The 20,346-nt window shown below is 33.4% G+C and overlaps 1 protein-coding gene across 3 annotated transcripts in view; it reads right to left on the bottom strand.

The window, feature by feature from the left end:
• The window catches only part of LOC140157184 (rap1 GTPase-activating protein 1-like), a 516,716-nt gene that overhangs the window by 267,042 nt on the left and 229,328 nt on the right, over positions 1–20,346 (bottom strand). The window lies entirely within an intron of this gene.

The raw sequence follows: 20,346 nt of genomic DNA, 5'->3' as shown, positions 1-20,346 counted from the left end.
TCCCAATTTTGCAATTGCCAACTTTGGTCTTGTTGGCTCAGATTGCATCACACATATACGATCAGAAATGCCTAGGGAAGGCTTAATCAATTTCCATATCTTATACTGATTATATTTTGATAAGTGCTTCCGAACTGATTAACCAAAATACCTGCTCTCATCCGACTCATCCTTTAAGCCAATAATAAAAGGGAAGCAAAGCTGTCTAAATTTTAAGTTGTGGATATTCTCTGCTCCGTCGCAAAGGTCAAGAATTTGTAAAATTGTGAAATGAATAAAACATATTCACAGGGAGGAAGGGAATTTCAAGTGAGACCCAAATTACTGAGATGAATCAAAATAAGGGCAAAAATGGGCTATTCCAGTTGAACTCCATCACTCCCTATGGAAGACATGACCTTAATCTCCCACACAGGGGGTGTAGATTTCAAATGGAGTCACACATTCAGGTAACTCCATTTGAAATTCACACTCCCTGTATGAGAGATTAATGTCTTCCATAGGGGGTGTAAGGATTTCAACGAGAATAGCCTAATAACAAGAGGGTTTATATAGGAAAAACTTGGGAATAAGGCAGGGTATAAGGGTCAACAACATATTGGAAAGCATCCAGCTGTAGCAAGTAGCCCAGGCTGTCTTACATAAGAAAATAGTTTTTTTTAGGCACATAAAATTCCACCTTTTTTTATGTAGTCCAACATCATTTGCTACTCAAATACAACATTTACTTAGCCAACATGTGTAACATATTTGATGAAGAAATTGATTGAGTTTGTTTGTTTGTTGGTTGGGGTGTTTATTTCTTGTGTCTCTTTGCTTGTTTTTGTTTTATACAAAAAGCCTCTCTCAAAATGAAAATATTTTTTGTATCAATTAAAAGACTAACAATGATTTGGATAACAATTAACTATAGATGAGTTTGGGTTAAATCTAACTGATAAATAAAACTGATTTTGGTTTGAAATTAGTCATGATTTTAGTTAAAATATAACAAAAATATTGGTCAAAAAATATACATTTTTTGTTACAAACTCAAATTGTGTTCCTCAATTTGGCATGCAGCAAGCAAGAAAACGAAACGAAAGAATCAATGTTATCATAATCGTGATCAACCATAAAAACTATTTTCTCATCCCGAAATCTCATCATCTGATCTACTTCCTAAGGCGCCAGAAAATATTAACCTCTTATCTTCACTCATGTTATTTTATTTTTTATTTTTCCAAGTAATTTATTTTTGTTCAAAATATATTTTAGACTGTGAAATCACTGAAATGCTAATTCAACATCTTTTAAAAAAAAATCAAAATGGACAATGACTTTTAAGCATAAAAATTGCATTCAAAGACCAGCTTAATTTGTTCCACAAAATAAAATACTGCAACAAACAAACACATAAATAAATAAATAGTGAAATTGTTTACGTTAAATCCAACGGCAAGCATGTTTCAACTTGACGTAACTAAAGTTGATAGATAAATTGCTTAAACGCTGTAAATATTGACACACTATTTTGCTACGATAGTGCTCATTATAAAGACTCATGTTTATCATTTTATCATCAATAGTCAATCTCTTACACCCACATTTATCCTTGTTTGCCTTCTTGGCTTTCAGTAATTGAGCCTAGTTTATAAATCAGTCTAATATGGTTCACTTTAAAATATATTTAATGATAGATTTTGAATTTATTGTTGATAAACATGACTGTGTATATTTAGTATTAGTTGAGTGTGATGTTTTTGCCTCCGAGGGCAAATAATAAGGAACCAACATTGTCCAATGTAAAATCAGATGAATTCAGATCTCTGTAATGTTTATTTTAAAGCATACATATTTTAAAGAAATTTGTATAAGCTTATATCCTTTGCAAAACTGCATTGCAAAGTAAACTCCAATGAAACAACAATAACAAGAATATACAGATGTAAATTTTATGGTTTTAAAAGTACATTCTCATGACATTTTATTAGAAATAACAAAAAATAAAGGTCTTTTCTGTTATCAATTGTTCTTACAAAGGGTGTTTTCATATAAACAAGGGTTGTTTTCATGTACCTGCCAATGTAAACAAGAGTTGTTTACTGTTTTGACTCTTTTTTTATGCAAACAAAGTGACCTTTAACTTAAGATTCAGAAAAACAAAATTCAAATTCAAAAAAGGAAAACAATCAAGTAGAGTGATCTGTTAACAACCTTTCCATGCAGATTTTTCTTATAATTAGGAATTCAAAACAGGAAATGATTCTTTGTAATTTAAATATACAAAAACAACTGAAACTTTTCTATTATTATTTGTTTTTCTTGCAATTAGGATTAATTCAAAACAGGAAGGTATTCCTTGTAATTTAAATTTACAGCACACAAACACTTTGACTTACCTATTAATCCAACAGCAGATGATTGGGAACACGCCATGAGACACGCAAGCAGGTACATGAAAATAAAAGAAAGAATAAACATAATGAGTTAGATTTTTTTCTTTAAGAATAAGTTGAAAAAGCGGCTGGTACTTAGATATTCATATTGAACAACAACAACAATAACTACAACAACAACACCAACAACAACAACAATAACTACAACAACAACAATAACAACAACAAATATGCATTTATGTTAATCTAGATGTTTGTTGTTTGTAAACACAGTGACTTGATTTGCATTTACAATTTTAGAGCAACAGTTTAAGGACATGCTTTTTTTTACCAATCTCCCAACTTACTTACACCTAAATGGATTCAGTCAAATTCATTGTGCTGTATACTGTTAGGACAACAGAGGAGTTTGATTTAAAAGTCATACAACTTAAATCCCCCATAGAACACCACAGGTAAGGGGCTAAATGAGTTTTCTTTCATTTTACCTCAGTAGGTTGGCTTAAAATAACCAGAAAACATTCCTGGCCAGTTGTTACTGAAATATTTTATACTATTTGGCAAAGAATATCTAAATTATAATTAAATAATAGATGAGCATGTTTGAGGTCCTAGACAACATATAATACGGCAACAAATATATCACAGTGTGAAAATTATGGGCCCTTCCTTGTATAAGTGACCCCAACACAGATTCGTATGAACATCAGGTGAACAGAGAGTAAACAAAATAAAAAGACTTGATTAAATTTGTGTTCATTCTGATGTGAGCTGGCCTCTCAATAGATCTGACCCTTCCCTGCCTGAAATTGTACTTTCTGTTGCTTGTTGCTTCAATTTTAACATCTCAACACTCAAGAAAGGGCATCTTACATATACTCTCTTGTATCTTGGGATTTAAATAGTACGAATTAAGATGTGCTTTATTTATAATGCTCTGTGGACTATCCATAGGTTTCAACAAAATTTTGAAATATTTTCACAAAATATCAAGATCAATCTCAAGAACCACTGAATCAATACTAGGTTTGTTTGTACTCATTTTCATGCATTTTTCATGCTGATTCCAAATATGGTCATGAAAATTAACAATTCTGAAATTTTTAAATTTTGATCAAAAAATTGAAACTTGTCATCTGCAGTCAGCACCCGCATGGAGAAAGTTAAAGACAGCATCTTATTTTTCTATTTGATATATATATAAAACAAGAATTTATGTGACATAAAATGGTAAAAAGAAATATTTTGACAAATTGTTGCATTTTTTAAAATGTTATATCGACAGAAGTTCACATTGTGATGACTTTTATTGAAAAATACATGTGGAGTGCATCCAAATGAGTACGAACTTGCCTAGTATTAGTTCAGTATTCTGTTCTCGTGATATATCTTTCTGATGGTAAAGCTTATAGAAACTAGCAATCCCTTTTACACCAATATCAATGTTGCTCTTACAGCACCCCAAATAGGATACATCCTTCTGCTAAAAGGCAAGTCAAGTAACACTGCAATGCACTTTCGTGTACTTCACAGCCCAGGAGAGAAATAGATTTTTTTTACATAGGTGACAAAAATAGTGTGATGTGTGTTGCATGTCAATGTTACTTTTATTTTGTTTCCTTGATTTGTGTTTATGTTCCTTGTAAAATCCTTGGGGTTGAAATAAGTATTTTATGCTAGGATATGTAAATGTAATCAGCATTAGATGGTTGTTTTTTTAATTTAAGTTACTAGATGCATTTTTCATTCGCCATGTAAAGGTTTACTGCTTCTGTTTTGATTTTTGTTCTTTTTACTATATTACATTTTCTCTTCCAAATATAAGAATAAACTTTATGTTTTACGGTCTTATTTATTCGCTTTTTTTAAAAGCCAGAAACAGAAACAAAATTTCCAGTGCACATAATGTGTGTAATCACATAATGCGACATATCAAGTGGATCCATAAGGCAACAAAAAAAGAAAACCCTGTTCTACGGGCCCGACCGACCCAGATTTTGAACAAATTGGGGAAACAAAATTTTTCCTGTACAAATAAATGCTGACCCAAACTTCGGGGGAAAAAAAAAAGGCCGACCGACTGACCTTACTTAAAAGGTCCGTCCGCCCATAGAACAGGGTGTCTTTTTTTTTGTTGAGATTTCAAATCATTATCACATAGTGACATAGTATGATTTTACATTTTTATTATATTGGAAATAACTTTAATAGACACATACATTACCAGACATTAATGGCACGTTTATAATCTATGCCAAATACAATTCACCTTAGTACTCAACGTTTTACCGATGTTCATATCTCGATCAATTTATGATCGACATCCGTCACTATTATGATAACACCAATTTTCACACACGCCACTTTGTGATAACACCGAGTGTGATCAAATTTCAAACAATAGAAGCAACCGGTTAGTAATACAACTCTTTCACAATAATTAACATGACAAGTAAGATATATTAATCCATACACCCTTCATATTCTACGAAACAAAAGCTGCGTTCACTTAACGGGCATCCACCCCATCATCACGCTTTGTTCTGCATTGTTAACAATACATGTCTCTGCATATCACATCCTCCATTGTCATTATCATCATCTTCAGTAAAGCCATTGACCCTACATCTTGACACGGCTTTAGTCATATGGCCAATGGGCTGTTCCAATTGAAATCTATACCCCCTATGGAAATCATGATCTTAAATACATTCTACACAGGGGTGTAGAATGCAAACGGAGCCACCCATTCAGGTAATCCCATTTGAAATTCACACTCCCTGTGTGGACGATTAACTCTCTTCATGCGGGTGTCGACTGTAGACGACAAGTTTTTTTTAAAATTTCAGAATTGTAAAGTTTCATTACCATATTTGGAATCCGCATGAAAAATGCAATAAAATGAGTACAAACAAGCCTAGTACTGGTTAGAAAGCTCTTGATATTTTGAGAAAATATCTCAAAACTTTTTACGTTGAAGCTTATGGCTAGCATGCAGAGCATTAAGGTCATGTCTTCCACAGGGTATATGGATTTTAACTGGAATAGCACAATTGTTCTCGAAGAAAGTGCTGCATTTTATTGACTGGAAATGACTAATTTACCAGAAAACTGCCTTTGAATTCAAATTGAGTGAAATTGCACTTTAAAAAGTAGGAAGCAACCCCTTTTCATCATCATCCCTTTATAAAACTATACATTATGATGTTTTACATCACAAAACCTTGTCAGGATACTTGAGGTATCCCTTGGGCCACAATGGTCTAATCCCCAATCACATAGTTCAATAACCTACATTCAACAATCATAGCTCAAATTATGACCTCAAGTAATGGAGTATGAGTTTTTGCATCCAACATAATCAAAGGTCAAGCTTTCAATGTACAATCATACTGGATTAATGAACTGTGTCATGTTGGATGAGGATATTGCTGTAAGCATTGTATTACATGGTTGGTGTCTGCGGTTGCAAGCATTTAATCAGTCAAACCACACAGTCAATGACCGGTGGAATTACAAGGGCTTTTGTCAGATGGTTGGTCACTTTCTACCCTCACTCACATCAGGGAAACAACTTGGGGTTTGACTGACAGTAATTTCTTTTACAAAGTCTGAATTTGCTGAATTTTGCATGCGAAGAATTAATTTACATTTGAAAATAGTTTAGTTTGTATTCTAGAAATACAAATAATTCATTAAATTCTATGTTTGTTTTGTCTGATTTACCTACTTGGCCATTATCTGTTGAGGAAACAGCTTTATGTGCATATCAAATGTCCTCTTTGCACCTTAAGCTGACTATAATATCAATACAATTTATTACTCTTCAATTATTAGCAAGTTTTATATCACCAATTGATACACATGACAACATAATACAAAGTCTGGAAAAATACTATCTACTGAAGATAGCATTATAAACATTCACTTGTAATAGCCATCAAAATTTGAATTCAGAGGAAAAATCACACAATTAAAATTGTTTTTAACATTACCAAGTCTGGAATAACGCTATCTACTAAAGATAGCATCATAGAAAGGAAAACGAGCAAGGTACACCAACTTGATGTGGGGAAACAAGTAAAATACAGACTAGACAATATGCAGGGGGGGGCAAAACCAGCAAATGTAGGCATAGGAAGTAAGCAAAGTTCGATAGCCAAAAATTACCAGTTTCAAGGCTCACAAAAGTGCTAAACCTGCAAAAACAACAAGGATCAATGGTAATACAAAACTGCACTAGAACAAGTGATGAAAATCACTGTGCATATAAACAGACACGCTAAACCAAACATCCAGAGTAGGCACAAAACAAGCAAAGTTTGATGGCCAAAAATTGCCAATTCCAGAGCCCACAAAAGTGTCAGGAAAACAGTACACTGGAAGTGATGAAAATCACTGTGTACATAGCAGTCAAACACTAAACAGACAAAAACAACCGACGTTTCGAGCAGATAAACTGCTCTTCTTCAGGGACAGACAACAAAATATAAAAGCAAACAACGAAAACTACATGCTGTAATTTAAAAACAAATTCAAGTCAAAAACTGAAGGCAAGTTCAAATAGAACTCAGTAGCAAACAAGATAAGCTCAGAGCAAAATAAGCATGTCTTACTTCAATGAAGCACAGTTTACTACATACTGAACTATCCTATATAACAAAATCATAACATTTTTTGTTTAAACCCGAAATAATGCTATCTACTGAAGATAGCATCTACTGAAGATAGCATCATAAGATTCCATTGTAATAGCCATCAAAATTTGAATTCAAAGGAAAAATCACACCAAACTATGGTATTTAAAAATCACACAATTCAAATTGCTTTTAACATTACCAAGTCTGGAATAACGCTATCTACTGAAGATAGCATCATAAGCCTCCTTTGTAATATTAACCATCACCAATTACTGAACTATCCTACATAACAAAATCATAACATTTTTTGTTTAAACCTGAAATAATGCTATATCTACTGAAGAAAGCATCATAAGATTCCATTGTAATAGACATCAAAATTTGAATTCCAAAGAAAAGTCACCCCAAACTACATCTTCAGGTGAACTACCCTACATATAAGGTAATCAACAAAATTAAAAACAAATTTACAAATTTATTATTGATTTCAATACTTCTCATCCGAATATAAGTGTGAAATATGTGCTAACAGGTATGTCGGTACTTCAAAAACAATTGCATCAGGAAAATCAGTTTTGCTCACGACTCTATCCCTAATCACGCATATCGCATACCAACATAACCCCTCATCACAAAATTGCTTGCTCAAATAAATTGCCGAACAAATAACCAAATTTCCTACGGAACACCAGAATGCAAGCCTGTGCTTGGCATCTTGGCTAATATACAAACTCAATGAATGCATCGATGCATGCTCAACATCACAAGTTCATCTCGTTGAGTCCAAGTTGCCGCTGACATTTTGAGGATGGTCTGTATGATGTCGGCAAATTATGAAAGCATATTCTCCAATCTCTTAACTGATGCACCAACTTGTGCCACTGCGGCATGAAATTGCCCATAATGAGTAGGTTTTTTATCCTCATTATTGAATGTGTTTTAAGTGACTCAAGTGCTCCGAACTTTGCAGAAGGGTGTATCGCTTTTGTTTGTTCCTTCAAGAGTACACCCTTCTGCCAAATTTGGTGAGTTTTGTCAAAGCTAATGATGTAAATAACGTGTGAATAAATTATTTCCCAAATTTCATAAGTGATGCGAATGTTTGCTATTTTTGAATTGATGCAATTTACATTGCCTTTTAAAGTGCTGCATTTTATTGACTGGAAATGACTAATTTACCAGAAAACTGCCTTTGAATTCAAATTGAGTGAAATTGCACTTTAAAAAGTAGGAAGCAACCCCTTTTCATCATCATCCCTTTATAAAACTATACATTATGATGTTTTACATCACAAAACCTTGTCAGGATACTTGGGTCTCCCTTGGGCCACAATGGTCTAATCCCCAATCACATAGTTCAATAACCTACATTCAACAATCATAGCTTAAATTATGACCTCAAGTAATGGAGTATGAGTTTTTGCATCCAACATAATCAAAGGTCAAGCTTTCAATGTACAATCATACTGGATTAATGAACTGTGTCATGTTGGATGAGGATATTGCTGTACGCATTGTATTACATGGTTGGTGTCTGCGGTTGTAAGCATTTAATCAGTCAAACCACACAGTCAATGACCGGTGGAATTACAAGGGCTTTTGTCAGATGGTTGGTCACTTTCAACCCTCACTCACATCAGGGAAACATGTACAACTTGGGGTTTGACTGACAGTAATTTCTTTTACAAAGTCTGAATTTGCTGAATTTTGCATGCGAAGAATTAATTTACATTTGAAAATAGTTTAGTTTGTATTCTAGAAATACAAATAATTCATTAAATTCTATGTTTGTTTTGTCTGATTTACCTACTTGGCCATTATCTGTTGAGGAAACAGCTTTATGTGCATATCAAATGTCCTCTTTGCACCTTAAGCTGACTATAATATCAATACAATTTATTACTCTTCAATTATTAGCAAGTTTTATATCACCAATTGATACACATGACAACATAATACAGAGTCTGGAAAAATACTATCTACTGAAGATAGCATTATAAACATTCACTTGTAATAGCCATCAAAATTTGTCATTTAAGAAAAAATCACACCAAACTACTTCTTTGAGTGAATTATCCTATAATATGGTATTTAAAAATCACGCAATTAAAATTGCTTTTAACATTACCAAGTCTGGAATAACGCTATCTACTGAAGATAGCATCATAAGATTCCATTGTAATAGCCATCAAAATTTGAATTAAAAGAAAAATCAAACCAAACTACGGTATTTAAAAATCACACAATTAAAATTGTTTTTAACATTACCAAGTCTGGAATAACGCTATCTACTGAAGATAGCATCATAAGATTTCTTTGTAATATTAGCCATCACAAATTACTGAACTATCCTACATAACAAATTCAAAACATTTTTTGTTTAAACCCCAAATAATCTACTGAAGATAGCATAATAAGATTCCATTGTAATAGCCATCAAAATTTGAATTCAAGGGAAAAATCACACCAAACTACGGTATTTAAAAATCACATAATTAAAATTGTTTTTAACATTGCCAAGTCTGGAATAACGCTATCTACTGAAGATAGCATCATAAGATTCCTTTGTAATATTAACCATCACCAATTACTGAACTATCCTACATAACAAAATCATAACATTTTTTGTTTAAACCTGAAATAATGCTATCTACTGAAGAAAGCATTATAAACATTCGCTTGTAATAGCCATTAAAATTTGAATTCCAAAGAAAAGTCACCCCAAACTACATCTTCAGGTGAACTACCCTACATATAAGGTAATCAACAAAATTAAAAACAAATTTACAAATTTATTATTGATTTCAATACTCCTCATCCCAATATAAGTGTGAAATATGTGCTAACAGGTATGTCGGTACTTCAAAAATATCCGCATCAGGAAAATCAGTTTTGCTCACGACCCCATCCCTAATCACGCATATCGCATACCGACAATACCCCTCATCACAAAATTGCTTGCTCAAATAAATTGCCGAACAAATAACCAAATTTCCTACGGAACACCAGAATGCAAGCCTGTGCTTGGCATCTTGGCTAATATACAAACTCAATGAATGCATCGATGCATGCTCAACATCACAAGTTCATCTCGTTGAGTCCAAGTTGCCGCTGACATTTTGAGGATGGTCTGTATGATGTCGGCAAATTATGAAAGCATATTCTCCAATCTCTTAACTGATGCACCAACTTGTGCCACTGCGGCATGAAATTGCCCATAATGAGTAGGTTTTTATCCTCATTATTGAATGTGTTTTAAGTGACTCAAGTGCTCCGAACTTTGCAGAAGGTTGTATCGCTTTTGTTTGTTCCTTCAAGAGTACACCCTTCTGCCAAATTGGTGAGTTTTGTCAAAGCTAATGATGTAAATAACGTGTGAATAAATTATTTCCCAAATTTCATAAGTGATGCGAATGTTTGCTATTTTTGAATTGATGCAATTTACATTGCCTTTTCTTTTCCAAAAAAATGGACTCTTTAGTTTAAAAGGTGTTAAGAGTAAAGAAAAGGTTTATTAAAGAACCGTCATCAGGTTCTGCTCAATTAATTGTTACAAACTTGAATAGAGATTGGAATATTTGAATGAATGTCATAAAGTGGTGGAAATACCATGAGAAACAACCCTATGCAATAGTACAATATAGTACTATAATGGGTTTTAAGTGCCTGTAAATCCACTGGGCCTACCTACCCCATCATACAAATTTTAACTTATTTTCATAATCAACTTTTTCAAAAGAATTCTTAGGAACAATGAAGCATTGATGGAAAAAATGAGTGAACATCATTAGAAGAGCAATGGAAGAAATGAATGCTGCACTAAACCACTCATGAACATTAGGCACTTAACGACATTAATGTTCGATTTGCGATTCCCGGTAGATTTCAAGGGAAGGACAGACGGTCCTTCAAACTAAAGCTACCATGTTAATGCTCTGCATGCTAGCCATAGGCTACAACATATTAGAAGTCCAAGTTTTGAGATATTTTGTCAAAATATCAAGAACGATCTAAAGAACTACTGAACCAATACTAGGCTTGTTTGTACTCATTTTGATGCATTTTTCATGCTGATTCCAAATATGGTCATGAAAATTTACAATTCTGAAATTTTTAACTTTTTAAATTTTTGCTGAAACTTGTCGTTTGTAGTCAACACCTGCATGGAGAGAGTTACTGGAAAGGTCAATGATACTAATGGTGCTATAAGACTTGTGCTAATGGGGTTGCTTGATTTGAGTGCAAACTCACACAACTCCTTGTGTACAGAACTGGAATTCCATACTCATAATCACAATCCTTACATATTGTATCTCAAAAACCACTGAACCAATACTAGGCCTGCTTGTACTCATTTGAATGCATTTTTGTATCGATTTCAAAAATGGCAGTGAAATTCTAGCATTTGTTCAAGCTTTGAAAATTTTAAGGATTTTACATTTTGTTTAAACCTGCACACTCAACTGGACATTCATTTACAAGGATAAAGGTATTGCTAAAAGGCTATCTTCATCTTCAGTAGATAACAAATTACTATCCTATCTGCCTTTTTATGTGAAACAAAGAACCCTTATCAGTGTTATCATCTTATTCTCACTTTGTAATCAACATTTTGCTTAAATTGATTTCAACTAATGAATTTCTATTACTTTAACAAATTACTGGTAATATCTTTTTTATTGATCTAATTTAATCAGCTAATTGACCTCCATTGAATTTGATACTACTACAATTGGTGATTATCATTAGTAAGAGTCACAATGAACAAAATATTATGTATACAGGCTGTATCAAAATGTTCGGTACCCATTAATGTCCAGTTATTATGGAGAAGATGGTCATGCCTAAATGTAACATGATTTTATGTAGATTATATTTTGTGTTATAAAAGGTTATCAAACTACCGTATTTTGTCAAATAGTCACCCCCTCAAATAAATGCCCCACCACTTTTTTCAACCAAGATGTTTCAAAAATGCAGATATTTCCATGCTATCATGTGTAGTAAGCTTACCAAGTTGCCCACATGGTCGATAATAGATCTGGATTGGAAACCCAGAAGTGAACCAGAAGTCAGTGTTTCTAGTTCATAGTTCGTCATGTTAGCATGTGTTTTAGGTTTACCTAATGATTTTAACGGGAATTATCGTTCTAAAATTGACCTTGAATAAATGCCCCCCTTGGGAAAATATAACACCCCCGAAGGTGTTTATTTGACGAAATGCGGTATATGAATTGTAATCATTCAATGATGTTTCACTGTTGCAAGAAGCAGGCTTGTCAACAAACATCAAAATCAGGCAATGTCAAAAAGTGCTATCTTCAGTAGATAGCAAAATCTTATTACCATTTCTCAAGCGCTCCTTGCATGTAATTCTTGTTATCTTCTTCAATTTGATAAAATCATAGCAATTTTATTTGTATTGTTATTCAAAATGCTGCCTTACTTTATAAAGTAACAGCATGTAAAAAGAGCACCATTGTCAATAAACATCAAAACTTTTTGATACATTGTATCAGGTAATTTCTGAAATTGCTATCTTCAGTAGATAGCAAATGCTGCATATCATTTCTCAAGCGCTCGTTGCATGTAATTCTTGTTATCGTCTTCAATTTGATAAAATCATAGCAATTCAGTTTGTATTGTTATTCAAAATGCTGCCTTACTTTATAAGTAACAGCATGTAAAAAGAGCATCATTGTCAATAAACATCAAAACCTATGGGTACTAATCATATTGATACATTGTATCAGGCAATTTCAGAAATTGCTATCTTCAGTAGATAGCAAATGCTGCATATCATTTCTCAAGCGCTCGTTGCATGTAATTCTTGTTATCGTCTTCAATTTGATAAAATCATAGCAATTCAGTTTGTATTGTTATTCAAAATGCTGCCTTACTTTATAAGTAACAGCATGTAAAAAGAGCATCATTGTCAATAAACATCAAAACCTATGGGTACTAATCATATTGATACATTGTATCAGGCAATTTCAGAAATTGCTATCTTCAGTAGATAGCAAATGCTGCATATCATTTCTTAAGAGCTCTCTCTGTGTACCTCTTCTTTAATGCTGCTTAATTTATTATTCTTATACAGATTAAAGGCATCATTCCAACATTTTCAATTCATTTTCCATGAATTAAAAAAAGTAGTTCATCCCTGTATGAGATAACATGTCTTGCCAAGCCATCAAAAGAATTTCCCTTTTACTGATGACAACACACTTAGTACATCATAGTCACTCGTATTTGCTGTCTACCGAAGATGACACCAACCCCAATCCACTTGTACAAGATAAGTGGCAGATTTAATTACAGCTTACAAATTACTAGGCTCCTTTATTTACATAATTAGGAGCCATGCAAACTGGTCATTCATTAAATCAATCCAAGACAGTTTACTATGCTATGGGGGTATACAATTACTTGTGTGAGAGCCTTCTGACTGCACTTGTTTATTTAGCTCATCATTAACATTTTGAGTGCATAATATTGAAATTGGGAAATTGAGTTATTTTGGTGCAGGTAATTTTAAAACTTGTTCTTCCAGATTTTTTTTTGAATATACGAATCTAACAGACTATATATTAGCATCCAAGATATTTTGCTTGAATCTTTAAACACTTATAACAGCTACTGATTGCAACTACATATTGAGACATGTTTTCTCCTCAATAAAAACTGAGGAGAAATGTATCATGATTGAAGTAAGCATCCACAGATCTAGAGTTTTTTGACACATTTTGATTCTGCTCACCCAAGTAATAAATACTTCGGGAACAAACCAAAAGTCAATGATGTCCTATAAATGAATGCATTTTCCTTTTTAGGAGGCTGACCATCATGCTGACCCCCTTCCTGAAACGTAAGTGTGAAATATTGAAAAAATAAATCCATATTACTAGGATACTGATCACATTTAGAGGATTAGACTATATTTATTAATATATTTTTAAAGTGTCAACATTGTAAATCAGATGAGTATCATTTTATATCAATATTGTTCAGGCAACAGAACACTTGCAGTACCAAGTACTGAAAGTCCCATGACAATGAAAAACACTCTGTTCAACACAACAAAAGAGAGCAAACAAAGTATCCAAGTTCACTATTGACAGTTTCTAATCTTTTTTCAAGTAGTTTAGTATCTGCTATGCTATTATATTTGCCGATCTTTGTACAGGAAAAACCTACTATGTACTTCTGGCCCTTGAACATGTTTAAAACAAAACTGCCAAGAGGTTACATAGGAGATTTTGCTTTAAACATGTTCAGGGGCCAATGACACATAGGTTTTTTCTGCCCAAAGACGTAACTACTTATATGTAGTATGGAAGGCAGTGTTGTTGTGCTTTAATGGACTATTCCACTTGAAATCCATACACCCCCAATGGAAGACACATTTTTAATCTCCCACAAAGGGGGTGTAGATTTCAAATAGAGTCACCCATTCAGGTAACCCCATTTGAAAGTCTCAGGTTACCCCATTTGAAAGATTAAGGACAAGTCTTCCGTAGCAGTGGCGTGTCCGGGGCTTTGGGTGCTGAAGCCCGCATTTTGTTAAAAACATGTAAACTCAGCTGTTTTTGGTGATTTTAGCCATTAAGCCCCCCCCCGCATAAATCTGAAAGCCCTCTGAGCCCCCCCCCATGAGGAAAAGATCCTAAACACGCCAGTGCATAGGGGGTGTAGATTTCAAATGGAACAGCCCAATTACAATTCTACAAAACAGGTTGACTCTCCTCTCCCCCACATGTTTTCATTTTCAATCTTGTCAATGACCTTGGATTCCAACTGGAGAAGAGAAGGAGTAGACGGATCGGACCTGAAGTGCTAACAGATCTAGACTTTGCAGACGACATAGCCCTATTGTCTGAGGAAATCCACCAAGCACAAGAGCTACTGCAAAGGGTTGAATCATCTGTTGGAAAAGTAGGCCTCAAAATGAACGCTTCAAAAACTAAGTTCATGTCTTACAACCACAATCAACAGATATCTATACAGACAAACAACGGCACCAAACTAGAAGAGGTGAGCGACTTCAAGTATCTGGGTGCATGGATGGCTAGTACGGAAAAAGATGTAAAACACATAAAGCAGCTGCATGGAGAGCATGTAACAGCCTCAACAAAATCTGGAGGTCAACTCTCCCAAAGAAATTCAAGAGCCGTTTATTTGCTGCTACCATCGAATCCGTTCTAACCTATGGATGTGAAGCGTGGACTATGTCTCCCAGACTATGTAAAGAACTTGATGGTTGCTACACAAGAATGCTTAGATCAGTATACAACATCAATTGGAAGCAACACATCACGAACAAAGAGCTATATGGTGACCTACGAAACTTTCACAGAAGATCAGAGAGAGGAGGACACGTTTTGCTGGGCACGCATACAGAAGCAAAAATGAACCTGTAGCTAAGCTGATCCATTGGACACCAAAACATGGAAACAGAAAACCTGGTAGACCCCCTCTAACATACGTGGATGTATTGAAACAGGACACTGGACTGGATGTTATGGATTTGGGAACGGCCGTGCAGGACAGAAGAGTTTGGCGTGCTGTTGTAGTTCGAGGACACCACTCATCTTAAGCAAGTAAGCAAGTAAGCAATGACCTTTTTGTGAAACATGGAAACAAAATAAACAACGACATCAAAACATTATTTTTGTTACTGCATAATAATTGATCACCAACCTCACGTATGTACTGTTTCACTGCCATTCATTGTACTCTTTGAATAAGACAATTGATTTCTAATGAAAAATCCATGATTGCCGAGAAAACTTATTACATAATTGATGACACTTTGTTTAACTCAACAACACATTTTCTAGTGGGATCCAATGGAAGAAAATGAAGTACTTACAAATATTATTGTATCAGTTACTCAATTATATGAATCATTGATCATTTTCATACAAAAACATTATTGTTGGTCATGGGTATAGAAGTAGGCTATTTATCAAAGTTCATATTACTAAGTATTACACTGACCAATAATTTGTTTCCCGTAGACCTCACACATTTTGTGTTTGGGAGCAATTTTAATGCATTTTAATTTTTTGTTTTGTTTTTTCAGAAATCCAGAAAAAAATTATATTTGTGATGCAGCACATCAAAAGGGGGACTTGTAAAGTGCTTTACAAGATGTAGATTAAAATAGACAGAAAAAATAAGAAAAATAATAAGAATTTGTTATGCTTTTTCACTTATAAAATATGAATATCTTGATCAATTTGAGCAAATGAGGTGTCATTAGGCTTGCAAAATGCTTTCAAAGCAGAATTACCAAACTCAAAATTGACTTCACCTACCAAGTTCCCCTTTCATTGTGCTGCATCACATTTTTCAAGTGAAAAATGATGACATTTTTCAAAAGCTTTTTTCTCATTATTGTGTTTACAAGCAAAATGAAATCTGTATGTTCCTAAAACTTGTAATTTTCATATCTAACTTATTCTGCACTGATTTGACAATAAACGTTGTCATTTGAGACATAATGTTACCCTAAATTTGAACTCTAAAGACAATAAAAAATTAGAAATTCAAATAAACAATGCATTTTGCATTTAGGTTTTCAGGCCAACTACAAAAAACAAACTTTTTTTGCCTAACATCATGATACATTATTTTTTCAATGTATAAAAAAAATCACAAGTAAAATTACCAATATTAGTCTCATAAATCATCAGACAAAACAAGGACAATCCTCAATGAATAATCAATTTTAATTTGCAACCGATACACCAAAACTCAAACCACAGATTTTCTATTTTCTGGGTTAACATAAATCTACCAAGATCTACATTATCCATATTAATGATAGCAATTTTGTCACTTCACCATATGAACATCTTATCATTCAAAATTCATTAAGAAGCCACCCACACGTAATGATGATTTATATATAATGGCATAAAACAATAGGTCATATTAATGTGTGTGAACAATAAATAATAGAATACACTCAAGAGCATGTGTCTATTAATGTTGCATGTGCCAAGTGAGTTATTAACCAAAATTGAGAAGTGTTACTGATCATATAATTTACACAAGAGACACAGTGTTTAAAAGAAAGAAGGGAATAATGATTTTATATTTTGTGGGTCACTGTGACACAGCAGTACAGGCTTTGCCTTGAGATCGGTGGGTTGTGAGTTCGAGCCCCTGCGGTGCCATTGGGGAAGGCACTTTACCTTACTTGCCTCTGTCTACCCAGGGGTGAAATGGGGAGCTGTTATGAATATTGTCCATGAGCACCGCCCAAAGGTATGCGCATGCCTTGGGCATTGTATGGCAGCTGACATATTCTTATGACAGCGGAGAAACTGTATAGCACTTTGATACACGTGAAAGGCCCTGTATAAATACCAACATTTATTTTTATTTTTTATTATATGAATCAATGCACATCACCAGGGGTGGATTCATATTAGCCAATCTAGAAGTCAGAAAATGTTGCAATAATGGGGGTCAAAATCCCCAAGAAATAGACACAAACTAGGTTTTTTTTTTTTTTTTTGAAAGGGTGAGGGCCCTTGGATCTGTCACTGGAGTGCGCAATCATGAGAAACTTTTCAATGGGTACAAAATTTGCTGATTGGATAATATGATATTTAGTCTGCATAATATGAGTGGTTCACACAATTACATGCCCACAACCAGGGGGTAGCCATGATTTATTTGAGGGAGGGATGGGCGGATTTTGAAAAACTAGACCTTTTTGAACCTTTTCCCAAAATGTTGGACTTTTTTGACCAAAAAAGCATAAAACCCCAATTTATTCGCTCACTACCGGGGTACACCCGCAATTGGGCAAATTTGGATCTTTTTGCTTGCAAAGTGGACTTTTATGGCCTTTTCTAGCTTACAGCAATTCAAGCTCATTTTTTGGTCTCTCAAATTATACAGTTGGTTGATGACATTTTTACAATGATCAAAATTACACAATGATACTGTCTATCATTTTAAGATGCACATATCAAAATTATGTGCCATGGAGGAGGATAAAATCAACAAAAATCAATGAAATCCTGCAAAATGTGCAAGAAATACTAGGTTGTATACTGTTGAATGTAAGGTACAAAAGAAAGCAGAAAACGGCCATGCTATTGGCAAATTAGATTTCACTCAAAAATCCACATGGCTCTATACAAAAATGCACTCAATTGAATTTTGAAATGTATTCAATTTCCCCCTCATTGGATAATGGGCAAATATGGATGACTATGCTTTTCTGCAACAGTCTCCTGTTGCTTGAAATTTTTCGCTATATACATATATATTTTTACGCTTTTTGGCGTTCCAAGCTGCTACCATAAAAATAATACATAAATATATTCCTTTTGTGTATAGGTCAATGTAAGGAAACTTAGAATCACAAATTTAAAAACAAGGGAAACAGTTCAAATTTTTAATTAATCGTGCGAAAAATTTCCACTTTTACAGTAAACATAAATTCCAAACAAACAAAAAAGGTTAATGCTGGATTTTGGTTACAGATGAATTTCCATTCATATCTAACAGGTTCATTAGCTTTACCTAATTGTTTACACAGCCACATAAAATCCCATTACTGGCCAATGTACTTTTCAAGGTCAAATTGACTAACTATTATATCAAATATGACACGTTATTAGAGGTACTCGACATTTGAAACATTATATGAGATAGTTATTAATTAAAACTGTGCCATGTTGCAGAATGCAATATTTGAGAATGATGAGTGTATTATTGAAATGCATTTTTTCTGCTTTTCCTGCTGTTTTAACAATATTATTAACATTTTTGATAAAGCTTTTATTTTGAGCTGTAGGTCACTCAGAGTGAGCAATTTGTTTAAAATAACATTTCAAATTTTGATTTCCATTACCCTGCAAACACAAAACGTTTAACAAAAAACATTTAGTGCCAGGTTACACAAACAGTATATGAAGGATATAAAATGTTTTAATAACATTAAAAAACATTTTTTAAACTAGCTGCAAAACATAATGATATTTAAGTTTGACAAAACATTTCTCAGAAATGTTGGTCAAAAGACATTTACAATAACATTTTAACAACATATTTAAACTATTGTTGTATTTTTTTTTTTTTTTTTTTTTTTTTGCTTTTTTTTGGTTTGTTTTGTTTTTCCATAACATTTTAATGCTCTGCGTGCTATCCATGTGCTTCAACGGAAAAAGTTCAAGTTTTGAAATATTTTCTCAAAATATCAAGAGCTATCTTAAGAACTACTGAACCAATACTAGGCTTGTTTGTACTCATTTTAATGCAATTTTCATGTTGATTCCAAATATGGTCAGGAAAATTTAAATTTCTGAAATGTTTGAATTTTTAAGAAATTTTTGAAACATGTCGTCTGCAGTCGACACCCGCGTGAAGAGAGTTAAAATCATTTTCATGACCTTTATATAACGCAATATTGTAATGTTATTAAAATGCTTTTGACCCAAACCAAAGCAAGTTCATAACATGGTTATAACATTTGAAAACATGTTATAACATTTAAAAACAGTTGTGTGTTTGCTGGATAGGCGATGTGACATCACAATTGAAAACTAATCCCCACATATCCAATTACCATGATTACAGTTCAAAGTATAAGACATTCATCATTTGAAATTTGCTTTAATGAAAGCTTTCACCATAGGTAAAAGATGTATATTACGTTCCTTGTGTTAAGTTAGCAATTAATCTTACAACATGATGACAAGACAGGAACATAGCCAAATGATAATGTATCAAAAGCCTGGTAATGAGGCATTGTATTCAAATGGATCCTAATTATCAGGAAACATTACAAAAAAAATGTGCATTTATAACAGTCTTGGGGAATGTTCATAGTTGTTACATTTTGAAATGATTGTGTCCTATGTAGATAATAAACTGAAAGGAAATATATTGCTATCTTCAGAAGATAGCTGTATAATGCTATCTTGTGTAAATAAATATAAGAAAGCATATGCTATCTTATGTAGACAAATATAAGAAAGCATATTGGTATATTCAGAAGATAGCTGTAGGAATATAATGCTATCATATGCAGATAACGCATATTGCTATCTTCTGTAGATAAATATAAGAAAGCATGTTGCTATCTTCAGTAGATAGTTGTAGGTAATATAATGCTATCTTATGTAGATAAAATAAATAAAGCATATTGCTACCTTCAGTAGATAGTTGTAGGTAATATAATGCTAGCTTATGTAGATAAATATAAGAAAGCATATTGCTATCTTCAGTAGATAGTTGTAGGTAATATAATGCTAGCTTATGTAGATAATATAAGAAAGCATATTGCTACCTTCAGTAGATAG

The sequence above is a fragment of the Amphiura filiformis genome, chromosome 7 (genome assembly GCF_039555335.1).
Source record: "Amphiura filiformis chromosome 7, Afil_fr2py, whole genome shotgun sequence".
Classification (NCBI taxonomy): Eukaryota; Metazoa; Echinodermata; class Ophiuroidea; order Amphilepidida; family Amphiuridae; genus Amphiura; species Amphiura filiformis.
Note: the sequence above shows the minus strand (reverse complement) of the source record. Positions and strands in the feature narration are given on the sequence as shown.